We start from the raw sequence: 16,001 nt of genomic DNA on the forward strand, positions 1-16,001 counted from the left end.
TGCAAGAGTTTTGGAAAAAGGGGCAAGTATGCAGTCTGTTGTGGATGAGAGAGCTTGGGAAGTGAGTCAGTTGTTGTTCGCTGATGATACAGCGCTGGTGGCTGATTCATGTAAGAAACTGCAGGAGCTGGTGACTGAGTTTGGTAAAGTGTGTGAAAGAAGAAAGTTAAGATTAAATGTGAATAAGAGCAAGGTTATTAGGTACAGTAGTGTTGAGGTTCAAATCAAATGGGAGGTAAGTTTGAATGGAGAAAAACTGGAGGAAGTAAAGTGTTTTAGATATCTGGGAGTGGATCTGGCAGCGGATGGAACCATGGAAGCGGAAGTGAATCATAGGGTGGGGGAGGGGGCGAAAATTATGGGAGCCTTGAAGAATGTTTGGAAGTCGAGAACATTATCTCGGAAAGCAAAAATGGGTATGTTTGAAGGAATAGTGGTTCCAACAATGTTGTATGGTTGCGAGCCGTGGGCTATGGATAGAGTTATGCGCCGGAGGGTGGATGTGCTGGAAATGAGTTGTTTGAGGACAATATGTGGTGTGAGGTGGTTTGATCGATTAAGTAATGTATGGGTAAGAGAGATGTGTGGAAATAAAAAGAGTGTGGTTGAGAGAGCAGAAGAGGGTGTTTTGAAATGGTTTATCACATGGAGAGAATGAGTGAGGAAAGATTGACCAAGAGGATACATGTGTCGGAGGTGGAGGGAATGAGGAGAAGTGGGAGACCAAATTTGGATTTGGAAAGACTGATTGAAAAAGATTTTGAGTGATCGGGGCTTGAACATGCAGGAGGCTGAAAGGCGTGCAAGGAATAGAGTGAATTGGAACGATGTGATATGCCGTGGTCGATATGCTTTCAGTGGATTGACCCAGGCTATGTGAAGCGTCTGGGGTAAACCATGCAAAGTTGTGTGGGGCCTGGATGTGGAAAGGGAGCTGTGGTTTTGGTGCATTATTTCATGAGAGCTTGAGACTGATTGTGAACGAATGGGGCCTTTATTGTCCTTTCCTAGAGCTACTTCCCACACATGAGGGGGAAGTGGATTGTTATTCCATGTGTGGCGAGATGGCGATGGGAAGAAATAAAGGCAGACAGTATTAATTATGTACATGTGTATATATATATATATATATATATATATATATATATATATATATATATATATATATATATATATATATATATATATATATATATATATATATATATATATATATATATATATGTCTGTGTGTGTATATATATATGTGTACATTGAGATTTATAGGTATATATATTTTGCCTGTGTGGACTTGTATGTATATACATGTGTATGTGGGCGGGTTGGGTCATTCTTTCGTTTGTTTCCTTGCGTTACCTCGCTAACGCGGGAGACAGCGACAAAGCAAAATAAATAAAATCTAAAACAAATATATATATATATATATATATATATATATATATATATATATATATATATATATATATATATATATATATATATATATATATATATATATATATTCATGGGGATACGGGGACAGAATACTTCTCACGCATTCCTCACGTGTCATAGAAGGCGACTGAAGGGGACGTGAGCGGGGGGCCAGAAACCCTCCCCTCCTTGTATTTTGACTTCCTAAAAGGGGAAACAGATGAAGGAGTCACGCGGATCGTGCTCATCCTCCTTGAAGGCTCAGATTGGGGTGTCTAAATGTGTGTGGATGTAAACAAGATGAGAAAAAAGGAGAGATAGGTAGTATGTTTGAGGAAATGAAACCGGATTTTTTGGCTGTTAGTGAAACGAAGCTCAAGGGTAAAGGGGAAGAGTGGTTTGGGAATGTCATAGGAGTAAACTCAGTGGTTGGTGGGAGGACAAGAGCAAGGGAAGGAGTAGCACTACTCCTGAAACAGTAGTTGTGCGAGTATGTGATAGAGTGTAAGAAAGTAAATTCTAGATTGATATGGGTAAAACTGAAAATTGATGGAGAGAGATGGGTGATTATTGGTGCATATGCACCTGGGCATAAGAAGAAAGATCATGAGAGGCAAGTGTTTTGGGAGCAGCTGAATGAGTGTGTTAGTGGTTTTGATGTACAAGACCGGGTTGTAGTGATGGGTGATTTGAATGCAAAGGTGAGTAATGTTGCAGTTGAGTGGATAATTGGTATACATGGGGTGTTCAGTGATGTAAATGGAAATGGTGGAGAGCTTGTAGATTTATGTGCTGAAAAAGGACTGGTGATTGGGTATACTTGGTTTAAAAAGTGAGATATACATAAATATACGTATGTAAGTAGGATATATGGCCAGAGAGCGTTATTGAATTACGTGTTAATTGATAGGCTCGCGAAAAAGAGACTTTAGGATGTTAATGTGCTGAGAGGTGCAACTGAGGGATGTCTAATCATTATTTTGTGGAGGCAAAGATTAAGATTTGTAGGGGTTTTCATAAAAGAATAGAGAATGTTGGTGTGAAGAGAGTGGTGAGAGTAAGGGAGCTTGGGAAGGAAATTTGTGTGAGGAAGTACCAGGAGAGACTGAGTACAGAATGGAAATAGGTGAGAACAAAGGAGGTAAGGGGAGTGGGGGAGGAATGGAATGTATTTAGGGAAGCAGTGATGGCTCGCGCAAAAGATGACTGAGGCATGAGAAGCGTGGAAGGTGGGTTGATTAGAAAGGGTAGTGAGTGTTGGGATGAAGATGTAAGATTATTAGGGAAAAAGAAGAGAGATGCATTTGGACGATTTTTGCAGGGAGAAAATGCAAAAGATTGGGAGATGTATAAAAGGAACAGGCAGGAGGTCAAGAGAAAGGTGCAAGAGGTGAAAAATAGAGCAAATGAGAGTTAGGGTGAGAGAGTATCATTAAATATTAAGGAGAATAAAAAGATGTTTTGGAAGGAGGTAAAGAAAGTGCGAAGGACAACGGAGCAAATGGGAACTGCTGTGAAGGGGGTTAATAGGGATGTGATAACAAGTAGTGGTGTTGTGAGAAGGAGATGGAGTGAGTATTTTGAAGGTTGAATGTGTTTGATGATAGAGTGGCAGATATAGGGTGTTTTGGTCGAGGTGGTGTGCAAAGTGAGAGGGGTTAGGGTGGGTAATTTGGTAAACAGAGAAGAGGTAGTAAAAGTTTTGCGGAAGATGAAAGCCAGCAAGGTAGCGGGTTTGGATGTTATTGTAGTGGAATTTATCAAAAAAGGGGGTGACTGTATTGTTGACTGGTTGGTAAGTTTATTTAATGTATATATGACTCATGGTGAGGTGCCTCAGGATTGGCGGAATGCTTGCATAGTGCCAATGTACAAAGGCAAAAGGGATATGAGTGAGTGCTCAAATTACAGAGGTATAAGTTTGTGAGCATTCCTGGTAAATTATATGGGAGGGTATTGATTGAGAGGGTGAATTCATGTATAGAGCATGATATTTGGCAAGAACAGTGTGGTTTCAGAATTGGTAGAGGATGTGTGGATCAGGTGTTTGCTTTGAAGAATGCATGTGAGAAATACTTAGAAAAGAAAATGGAATGGTATATACTATTTATGGATCTGGAGAAGGCACATGATAGAGTTGATAGAGATGCTCTGTGGTAGGTATTAAGAACATATAGTGTGGGAGGCAAGTTGTTAGAAGCAGTGAAAAGTTTTTATCGAGGAAGTAAGGTACGTGTAGGTGTAGGAATAGAGGAAAGTGATTGGTTCTCAGTAAATTTAGGTTTACGGCAGATGTGTGTGATGTCTCCATGGTTCTTTGATTTTTTTATAGATGGGGTTGTTAGGGAGGTGAATGCAAGAGTTTTGGAAAGAGGGGCAAGTATGCAGTCTGTTGTGGATGAGAGAGCTTGGGAAGTGAGTCAGTTGTTGTTCGCTGATGATACAGCGCTGGTGGCTGATTCATGTGAGAAACTGCAGAAGCTGGTGACTGAGTTTGGTAAAGTGTGTGAAAGAAGAAAGTTAAGAGTAAATGTGAATAAGAGCAAGGTTATTAGGTACAGTAGGGTTGAGGGTCAAGTCAATTGGGAGGTAAGTTTGAATGGAGAAAAACTGGAAGAATTAAAGTGTTTTAGATATCTGGGAGTGGATCTGGCAGCGGATGGAACCAAGGGAGTGGAAGTGAATCATAGGGTGGGGGAGGGGGCGAAAATTCTTGGAGCCTTGAAGAATGTTTGGAAGTCGAGAACATTATCTCGGAAAGCAAAAATGGGTATGTTTGAAGGAATAGTGGTTCCAACAATGTTGTATGGTTGCGAGGAGTGCTCTATGGATAGAGTTGGGCTCAGGAGGGTGGATGTGCTGGAAATGAGATGTTTGAGGACAATATGTGGTGGGAGGTGGTTTGCTCGAGTAAGTAATGTAAGGGTAAGAGAGATGTGTGGAAATAAAAAGAGCGTGGTTGAGAGAGCAGAAGAAGGTGTTTTCAAATGGTTTGGTCACATGGAGAGAATGACTGAGGAAAGACTGACCAAGAGGATATATGTGTCAGAGGTGGAGGGAACGAGGAGAAGTGGGAGACCAAATTGGAGGTGGAAAGATGGAGTGAGAAATATTTTGAGTGTTCGGGGCATGTGTGAGTGATCGGGGCAGAAGGGTGAAAGGCGTGGAAGGAATAGAGTGAATTGGAACGATGTGGTATACCGCGGTCGACGTGCTGTCAATGGATTGAACCAGGGCATGTGAAGCGTCTGAGGTAAACCATGGAAAGTTATGTGGGACCTGGATGTGGAAAGGGAGTTGCCGTTTCGGTGAATTATTTCATGGCAGCTAGAGACTTTGTGTGAACGAATGGGGCCTTTATTTTCTTTTCCTAGGGCTACCTAGGCAATAATGCCCGAAACGACAGCTCACTTTCCACATCCAAACCCGACAAAACTTTCCATGGTTTAACCCAGACGCTTCACATGCCCTGATTCAATCTACTGACAGCACGTCACCCCTGGTATACCACATCGAACCAATTCACTCTATTCCTTGCCCACCTTTCACTCTCCTGCATGTTCAGACCCCGATCACTCAAAATCTTTTTCACTCCAACTTTCCACCTCCAATTTGGTGTCCCACTTCTCTTCGTTCCCTCCACCTTCGACACATATATTCTCTTGGTCAATCTTTCCTCATTCATTCTCTCCATGTGCCCAAACCATTTCAAAACACCCTCTTCTGCTTCTCAACCATGCTCTTTTTATTTCCACATATCTCTCTTACCCTTACATTACTTACTCGATCAAACCACCTCACAGCACACATTGTCCTCAAACATCTCATTTCCAGCATATCCACCCTCCTGCGCACAACTCTAGCCATAGCCCACGCCTCGCAACCATACAACATTGTTGGAACCACTATTCCTTCAAACGTACCCATTTTTGCTTTCCGAGATAATGTTCTCGACTTCCACACATTCTTCAAGGCTCCCAGGATTTTCGCTCCCTCCCCCACCCTATAATCCACTTCCGCTTCCATGGTTCCATCCGCTGCCAGATCCACTCCCAGATATCTAAAACACTTTACTTCCTCCAGTTTTTCTCCATTCAAACTTACCTCCCAATTGACTTGACCCTCAACCCTACTGTACCTAATAACCTTGCTCTTATTCACATTTACTCTTAACTTTCTTCTTTCACACACTTTACCAAACTCAGTCACCAACTTCTGCAGTTTCTCACATGAATGAGCCACCAGCGCTGTATCATCAGCGAATAATAACTAACTCACTTCCCAAGCTCTCTCATCCCCAACAGACTTCATACTTGCCCCTCTTTCCAAAACTCTTTCATTCACCTCCCTAACAACCCCGTCCATAAACAAATTAAACAACCATGGAGACATCACACACCCCTACCGCAAACCTATATTCAATGAGAACCAATCACTTTCCTCTTTTCCTACACGTACCGATGCCATACATCCTCGATAAAAAACTTTTCACTGCTTCTAACAACTTGCCTCCCATATATATATATATATATATATATATATATATATATATATATATATATATATATATATATATATATATATATATATATATATATATATATATATATATATATATATATATATATATATATATATATATATATATATATATATAGATATATATTGCTACTCCTTCCCTTGCTCTTGTCCTCTCACTAACCCCTGACTTTACTCCCAAGACATTCCCAAACCACTCTTCCCCTTTACCCTTGAGCTTCGTTTCACTCAGAGCCAAAACATCCAGGTTCCTTTCCTCAAACATACTACCTATCTCTCCTTTTTTCACATCTTGGTTACATCCACACACATTTAGACACCCCTGTCTGAGCCTTCGAGGAGGATGAGCACTCCCCGCGTGACTCATTCTTCTGTTTCCCATTTTAAAAAGTTAAAAGATACAAGGAGGGGAGGATTTCTGGCCCCCCCGCTCCCGTCCCCTCTAGTCGCCTTCTTCGACACGCGAGGAATGCGTGGGAAGTATATATATATATATATATATATATATACATATATATATATATATATATATATATATATATATATATATATATATATATATATATATATATATATATATATATATATATATATATATATATATATATATATTGCTAGTCAAAAACTGACAAGCTACATAAGCAGTGTCATATTTGGTAAACGAAACTAATTTTAGTCCTTGACTTGAGTGTTCACTAGTTATCTTGCGACTGTCAAACAGACAACAGAAGGCGCTGCTTACACGTCGGTACAATTTTCTGGTTTCTATGTCTTGCAGTTTCTCTACGGCAGTGACATCCCAGCAATAAGGTCCGTGGTAAATTTTTTCTTTGTTGAGGCTGTATCATCGTCAGTAGACGAAACAAAGTCCACTTATCCCAATACTAGTTGAAGCACAGACTTAAAACTCCTGAAACAGGAGTTGTAGGAGTATGTGATAGAATGTAAGAAAATAAATTCTCGATTAATATGGGTAAAACTGAAAGTTGATGGAGAGAGATGGGTATTTATTGGTGCATATGCACCTGGGCATGAGAAGAAAGATCATGAGAGGTAAGTGTTTTGGGAGCAGCTGAATGAGTGTGTTAGTGGTTTTGATGTACGATACCGGGTTATAGTGATGGGTGATTTGAATGCAAAGGTGAGTAATGTGGCAGTTGAGGGAATAATTGGTATACATGGGGTGTTCAGTTTAGTACATGGAAATGGTGAAGAGCTTGTAGATTTATGTGCTGAAAAAGGACTGGTGATTGGGAATACCTCGTTTAAAAAGCGAGATATGCATAAGCATACGTATGTAAGTAGGAGAGATGGCCAGAGAGCGTTATTGGATTACGTGTTAATTGACAGGCGCGCGAAAAAGAGACTTTTGGATGTTAATGTGCTGAGAGGTGCAACTTGAGGGATGTCTCATAATTATCTTGTGGAGGCTAAGGTGAAGATTTGTATGGGTTTTCAGAAAAGAAGAGTGAATGTTGGGATGAAGAGGGTGGTGAGAGTAAGTGAGCTTGGGAAGGAGACTTGTGTGAGGAAGTACCAGGAGACACTGAGTACAGAGTGGACAAAGGTGAGAACAATGGAAGTAAGGGGAGTGGGGGAGGAATGGGATGTATTTATTGAATCAGTGATGGCTTGCGCAAAAGATGCTTGTGGCATGAGAAGAGTGGGAGGTGGGTTGATTAGAAAGGGTAGTGAGAGGTGGGATGAAGAAGTAAGATTATTAGTGAAAGAGAAGAGAGAGGCATTTGGACGATTTTTGCAGGGAAAAAATGCAATTGAGTAGGAGATGTATAAAAGAAAGAGACAGGAGGTCAAGAGAAAGGTGCAAGAGGTGAAAAAGAGGGCAAATGAGAGTTGGGGTGAGAGAGTATCATTAAATCTTAGGGAGAATAAAAAGATGTTCTGGAAGGAGGTAAATAAAGTGCGTAAGACAAGGGAGCAAATGGGAACTTCAGTGAAGGGCGCAAATGGGGAGGTGATAACAAGTAGTGGGGATGTGAGAGGGATATGGAGTGAGTATTTTGAAGGTTTGTTAAATGTGTTTGATGATAGAGTGGCAGATATAGGGTGTCTTGGTCGAGGTGGTGTGCAAAGTGAGAGGGTTAGGGAAAATGATTTGGTAAACAGAGAAGAGGTAGTAAAAGCTTTGCGGAAGATGAAAGCCGGCAAGGCAGCAGGTTTGGATAGTTTTGCAGTGGAATTTATTAAAAAAGGGGGTGACTGTAATATTGACTGGTTGGTAAGGTTATTTAACGTATGTATGACTCATGGTGAGGTGCCTGAGGATTGGCGGAATGCGTGCATAGTGCCATTTTACAAAGGCAAAGGGGATGAGAGTGAGTGCTCAAATTACTGAGGTATAAGTTTGTTGAGTATTCCTGGTAAATTATATGGGAGGGTATTGATTGAGAGGGTGAAGGCATGTACAGAGCATCAGATTGGGGAAGAGCAGTGTGGTTTCAGAAGTGGTAGAGGATGTGTGGATCAGGTGTTTGCTTTGAAGAATGTATGTGAGAAATACTTAGAAAAGCAAATGGATTTGTATGTAGCATTTATGGATCTGGAGAAGGCATATGATAGAGTTGATAGATATGCTCTGTAGAAGGTATTAAGAATATATGGTGTGGGAGGCAAGTTCTTAGAAGCAGTGAAAAGTTTTTATCGACGATGTATGGCATGTGTACGTGTAGGAAGAGAGGAAAGTGATTGGTTCACAGTGAATGTAGGTTTGCGGCAACGGTGTGTGATGTCTCCATGGTTTTTTAATTTTTCTATGGATGGGGTTGTTATGGAGGTAAATGCAAGAGTTTTGGAAAGAGGGGCAATTATTAAGTCTGTTGGGGATGAGAGAGCTTGGGAAGTGAGTCAGTTGTTGTTCGCTGATGATACAGCGCTGGTGGCTGATTCATATGAGAAACTGCAGAAGCTGGTGACTGAGTTTGGTAAAGTATGTGAAAGAAGAAAGTTAAGAGTAAATGTGAATAAGAGCAAGGTTATTAGGTACAGTAGGGTTGAGGGTCAAGTCAACTGGGAGGTAAGTTTGAATTGAGAAAAACTGGTGGAAGTAAAGTGTTTTAGATATCTGGGAGTGGATCTGGCAGCGGATGGAACCATGGAAACGGAAGTGGATCATAGGGTGGGGGAGGGGGCGAAAATTCTGGGAGCTTTGAAGAATGTGTAGAAGTCGAGAACATTATCTCGGAAAGCAAAAATGGGTACGTTTCAAGGAATAGTGGTTCTACAATGTTGTATGGTTGCGAGGCGTGGGCTATGGATAGAGTTGTGCGCAGGAGGATGGATGTGCTTGAAATGAGATGTTTGAGGACAATGTGTTGTGTGAGGTGGTTTGATCGAGTAAGTAACGTAAGGGTAAGAGAGATGTGTGGAAATAAAAAGAGCGTGGTTGAGAGAGCAGAAGAGGGTGTTTTGAAATGGTTTGGGGACATGGAGAGAATGAGTGAGGAAAGATTGACCAAGAGGATATATGTTTCGGTGGTGGAGGGATCGTGGAGAATTGGAGGTGGAAAGATGGAGTGAAAAAGATTTTGTGTGATCGGGGCCTGAACATGCAGGAGGGTGAAAGGAGGGCAAGGAATAGAGTTAATTGGATCGATGTGGTATACCGGGGTTGACGTGCTGTCAGTGGATTGAATCAGGGCATGTGAAGCGTCTGGGGTAAACCATGGAAATCTGTGTAGGTATGTATATTTCCGTGTGTGGACGTATGTATATACATGTGTATGGGGGTGGGTTGGGCCATTTCTATCGTCTGTTTCCTTGCGCTACCTCGAAACGCGGGAGACAGCGACAAAGCAAAAAAAAAGAAAAAAAAATATATACCGCATTAGCGAGATAGCGTTAAGAACAGAGGACTGGGCCTTTGAGGGAATATCCTCGCCTGGCCCCCTTCTCTGTTCCTTCTTTTGGAAAATTAAAAAAAAATGAGAGGGGAGGATTTCCAGCCCCTGCTCCCTTCCCGTATATATATATATATATATATATATATATATATATATATATATATATATATATATATATACTGAAGAATGTATGTGAGAAATACTTAGAAAAGCAAATGGATTTGTATGTAGCATTTATGGATCTGGAGAAGGCATATGATAGAGTTGATAGAGATGCTCTGTGGAAGGTATTAAGAATATATGGTGTGGGAGGAAAGTTGTTAGAAGCAGTGAAAAGTTTTTATCGAGGATGTAAGGCATGTGTACGTGTAGGAAGAGAGGAAAGTGATTGGTTCTCAGTGAATGTAGGTTTGCGGCAGGGGTGTGTGATGTCTCCATGGTTGTTTAATTTGTTTATGGATGGGGTTGTTAGGGAGGTAAATGCAAGAGTTTTGGAAAGAGGGGCAAGTATGAAGTCTGTTGGGGATGAGAGAGCTTGGGAAGTGAGTCAATTGTTGTTCGCTGATGATACAGCGCTGGTGGCTGATTCATATGAGAAACTGCAAAAGCTGGTGACTGAGTTTGGTAAAGTGTGTGAAAGAAGAAAGTTAAGAGTAAATGTGAAAAAGAGCAAGGTTATTAGGTACAGTAGGGTTGAGGGTCAAGTCAATTGGGAGGTGAGTTTGAATGGAGAAAAACTGGAGGAAGTGAAGTGTTTTAGATATCTGGAGTGGATCTGGCAGCGGATGGAACCATGGAAGCGGAAGTGGATCATAGGGTGGGGGAGGGGGCGAAAATTCTGGGAGCCTTGAAGAATGTGTGGAAGTCGAGAACATTATCTCGGAAAGTAAAAATGGGTATGTTTGAAGGAAGAGTGGCTCCAACAATGTTGTATGGTTGCGAGGCGTGGGCTATGGATAGAGTTGTGCGCAGGAGGATGGATGTGTTGGATATGAGATGATTGAGGACAATGTGTGGTGTGAGGTGGTTTGATCGAGTAAGTAACGTAAGGGTAAGAGAGATGTGTGGAAATAAAAAGAGCGTGGTTGAGAGAGCAGAAGAGGGTGTTTTGAAATGGTTTGGGCACATGGAGAGAATGAGTAAGGAAAGATTGACCAAGAGGATATATGTGTCGGAGGTGGAGGGAACGAGGAGAAGAGGGAGACCAAATTGGAGGTGGAAAGATAGAGTGAAAAAGATTTTGTGTGATCGGGGCCTGAACATGCAGGAGGGTGAAAGGAGGGCAAGGAATAGAGTGAATTGGAGCGATGTGGTATACCGGGGTTGACGTGCTGTCAGTGGATGGAATCAAGGCATGTGAAGCGTCTGGGGTAAACCATGGAAAGCTGTGTAGGTATGTGTATTTGCGTGTGTGGACGTATGTATATACAAGTGTATGGGGGTGGGTTGGGCCATTTCTTTCGTCTGTTTCCTTGCGCTACCTCGCAAACGCGGGAGACAGCGACAAAGCAAAAAAAAAAAAAAAATATATTATAGAGATTACAAGATACTACAGGTTCATACAATCATTCATTTATTCCTTTCCTTAGGTCTACTAGGATATTACATTATAATTTATTTTTCCTTTTTCCAGGTAGTGCTTATGGTTACTAAGAAAAATTAGTTTGCTTTTAACATCACAATGCTTATCTGCTCAATCCTGTTCCTACGATTCTATGCACCTCTGTTAGCTACAGGACAACATGATATTATGACATGCAGTGAATGCCAGAAAAAAATCTCTCCTTCTTATTGTCCCTCGGTTTATTAGTTTTTCTCATTTATGCATCATAGGTGTACACTCATTAACAGATTAATCAATATAAAACCAATGAACCAGTTATGCGCGCTGCAACATCTACGAGGTGGGTAGGAGCGGTCACGTCACTGCCAATATGTGGGGTTGGATCTACCTGCACGGGGCAGGTGAACTGTTTGACATCGAGGGACGTTTAACTACACACAAATGTATAGAAATACTTGAAGAAGTCATGCTTTACTCTGTGCGGACGTACGCTCTACCCTACCCGGAAAAGATCATCTTTATGCAGGACAAGTGCCCCATACACACGGCCAGGATCGTCAGACGCTGGTTACAAGATCAGAGGAATGTTGAACTCGAATGGCCAAGCAAAGCAAATTATCTTCATGCTACTGAGAACTCATGGGTGAATATTGTTAATGTGTGGGAGCCAGCACAAGAACAAACATGGGATCAACTGGTACTGCACGCCAAGAGGGAGTGGGAAATCTTGAGGAGGAAGCCTGAAAGGGTGTTCAGGCACGTGGCTTCTGTTCCCGAACGACTGCGGCAAGTAATTGAGATGGGCGGAGGTCTGAAAAGTGAGCTTAAGAGCATGGCAGAGTGTGCGTGCATGTTTGAGTATGTTTGTATTTATAAGTGTGGGTACCTATGACTTGTGATACAAGTAAACATGCTTTACCATTTTTTATTGACACCAGCTTGTCATATTGGGAGCAGCACAAATTTATGTATAAATAAACTTCCCCTCTGCGGTGTATATTGTTAAATGCAAAGGACTCTGAGCCAACAGTGAACTGTAACTACCTAGGATAGATTAAAGAATGTCGTAAGACTCGATATTCTGAGGTGATTCTCACCATGAGAAATCAGAAGCCATAATTGTAATAATATAGCCAAGTCATAGCATGAATACAATGTGGAGCAGAAGGCTCATCACTCCGCAACTTGAGTCTGTGGAGTATTATTAGATTTGTTGGTTACATGTCATCCGTATCGTTGTATGCAAACTAATGTTAAACGTTTATATTAATCATACGTTATGAATACAACCATTTCATGAAGGCTACCATTCTTAATTATTCATCGTGTATATCCCTTTTACTCATCCACTGCTCCTATGCTGCCCTCAGGTGACGACCGCTAAACCATTCAGTTTGTTCGTTGAGTGGAGAACAGTTGTTAGCTTCAAGTAACCCGTTACGGTGTGTAAAGATGTGATCTCACGTGTTACACACCTGTAGACATCATTTCCATCAATATAGGCAACATAATCAAACACGAGGAAACACGATGGTGTTGATTATTACTCAGAGCCAAAGGCTGGATGAAAAACAAAACATTTACAAATAAAACTAGATAGAGAAGAAGTCGTCATGTCATATATTGTATAGTTGGAAATACTCGTCTGCTGATAATCTCGCCTCCTTTATTCCATGGATAACCCTTATTGAAGGCGGATTGTTCCCAGTTATCAGTAAAATCGTCTGTCGTTAAGCATATTAATATATCAAACGGTCTGCCGTTTTCATTAAAAACTTAAGAATACTTTATCCAGTTGGCGCTACGATTTTAAACTTTCTTAATGGTACTTCATACGGGTGAAATTGCCCGAGGTAATACAGAGCATACTGTAAGCCGTGTGTGGCACTTTTAGTCAGCCTAATGCTTAACAGACTCACTTTTTACTTTAAAGGACAAGATGTGTGCAAAATGCAATTATTGTAATTTCAGTAACTTTCCCGAGCATACGTCACTTTTTTACAGTAACCGACACAGCATGGAGAACCCTGCCCAAATCTGAAGCCATGAACGGGAGAAAAAAGAAAGGAAATCAAAGACAAGGTGGTAAAAATAGAAGAAAAAGGGAAAGTTATTTAGTGTCCGTGAAATATTTATAGACGCACATAGCTCTCAAAGTTATAAAAGTTGTAGCAAAGAGGAAAGACAGAAGAGGGAAGATACTGCTGAGAGCGGCACTGCACGTGAGTTTATTATTTAATTCCAGCTAACACCAGACTATTCTACTTTGACTGTCGCTACATGATTATGCTTGTCATAAGGAAGCCACCGCAGTGGAAGTGTTAACCCTCGATGTGTAAATGCATTAAAATCGTCCAGTATAAAAGAATAACATGTCCATCAGCTCTTTGGAGTTAATCATTATCTTTTGTCCACCTCGTAGCAAGTGCGAGGGATCAAGCAACTCTTAACCTGAGTGCCGTCATTTGCACTAACTTGAAAATGCACTCGCCCCCAGAAAGGTTCATTAAAATATTGATTTCAACTATGGGGCGACAGATCGCCTCTTTATCAAACATAACATTTTCAATACATTACTTGAACGTGCAAATTTCGTGATTGAAATGCAAGTGAAGTATCGTCTGTATGTTAATATAGAAGGCAGGACGAGGCTAGGGAAGACAATGTGGGAGGCGAGTGCTCGTGTGAGGCTAGCCGGGAGGTGAGTGCTGGTGTGAGACGAGCGCGTTAAAGAGGTTGTAGGGCGAGAGGATAGAGATCCTAAGAGGAATGTTTTGAGTATCAGGCTACAATCTGTTTTTATCATACATCTAGCAAACATCACTTTAGAAACAACATAAATGTTTTTTCAGTTAGATGAAGGAAGTGACAAATAATGAGTGTGTGTGTGCTCAATGAAGCTCTGTCCGTCTTCAAGGGAGGCACCTTCTATTTACTGAGAACGTAACTAAGTGATAAAAATCATTAACAACACCGCTGTATTTCAGTGATATATCCGTTAGTAAAGCATGTAGACTAAGCATGATAAATGAAGTATTTCATTTGATATGATATAATCAAACATTTGAGGCTTCGGTCTCTTATTGAACCCACCCCCCAACAGATGCAGTTGACTCCACAAATACTTTTAGTTAATCAGTGCCTTAGATATGAGTCATAATTTCTAATACAACTAATGAAATGTTCGTCATATATAGATGTTATACATCTTAGTACACAGGACACACATATATATGATTCACATCTATGATATAGAGTATTCACACACACAGAACCCTCCCCAATATATGACTACATGTCAGTGACTGAGACTGCGATACCTCGACTGATCACACACTATGACACAAACGTTCCCCCTCCATTCATGACTTCACTACCATAGCTGCTTACTACTGGGGCTGTTTCCAGAAGTCGCCAATTATGTCCTGGTTCTTTGTTCCGCAACTGTACATATTCATAATTGTTTGCGTTCATCCATACCTGGCGCTACCCTGCCCCACAGGAAACTGCATTACCACCCCCTGCTTCAGCATGGGAGCGCAAGGAAAACAGACAACAAAAGGCCACATTCGTTCACACTGTGTCTAGCTGTCATGTGTAATACTCTGAAACCACAGTTCCCTATCCACATCCAAGCCCCAAAGACCTTTCCCTGGTTTACCCAAGACGTTTCACATGCCATTCTTCAGTCTATTGGCAAGACTTCGACCCCGGTATACAACATCCCTCCAATTCACTCTATTCCTTACACGCCTTTCAGCCTCCTGTATGTTCAGGCCCCGATCTCTTAAAATCTTTTTCATTCCATCCTTCCACCTCCATTTTGGTCTCCCGCTTCTCCTTGTTCCCTCCACCTCTGACACATATATACTCTTCGTCAATCTTTCCTCATTCATTCTCTCCATATGTAAAAATCAGTTCAACACACCCTCTTCTGCTCTCTCAACCACACTCACTTTTATTTAGACACATCTCTCTTACCCTTTCATTACTTACTCGATCAAACCACCCCACACCAAATATTGTCCTCAAACATTTCATATCCAACACATCCACCCTCTTCCGCAAAACACTATCTACAGTCGATGCCTCGCAACCATATAACATTGTTGGAACCACTATTCCTTCAAACATACCCATTCTTGCTTTCCGAGATAACATTCTCTCCTTCAACACATTCTTCATCACTTCCAAAACCTTCGCCTTCTCCCCTGTGACTCACTTCCCCTTCCATGGTTCCATTCGTTGCTAAGACCACACCCAGATATCTAAAACACTTCACTTCCTCCAGCTTTTCTCCTTTTAAACTTACATCCCAATTAACTTGTCGCTCAACCCTACTGAACCTAATAACCTTGCTCTTATTCATATTTACTATGAACTTTCTCCTTTCACACACTTTTCTAAACTCAGTCATCGGCGAACAACAGCTGACTTACGAAATCCTTCGTGCTTCATTTTCCTTTTGACGATTTACTTGTTGACAATTGTTTTGTTTATGAAAAGATCCAACCTGTACTTGCTTATTCTGACATATCTGTAAGAGCTGTGTTTGACAATGATAGATTGTGTGTTATTCTTATCTTCAATCAAAAAATAATTTTCATTTTTAGCGAGTTTTTTTT

The 16,001-nt window shown here is 41.1% G+C and overlaps 1 protein-coding gene across 1 annotated transcript in view; it reads left to right on the top strand.

Annotated features, from left to right (window-relative positions):
• Nucleotides 1–16,001, top strand: part of LOC139763328 (glutamate receptor ionotropic, kainate glr-3-like) — a 269,996-nt gene that overhangs the window by 54,088 nt on the left and 199,907 nt on the right. The gene's annotated exons all lie outside the window — the stretch shown is intronic.

This window comes from Panulirus ornatus, chromosome 46 (genome assembly GCF_036320965.1).
Source record: "Panulirus ornatus isolate Po-2019 chromosome 46, ASM3632096v1, whole genome shotgun sequence".
Taxonomy (NCBI): Eukaryota; Metazoa; Arthropoda; class Malacostraca; order Decapoda; family Palinuridae; genus Panulirus; species Panulirus ornatus.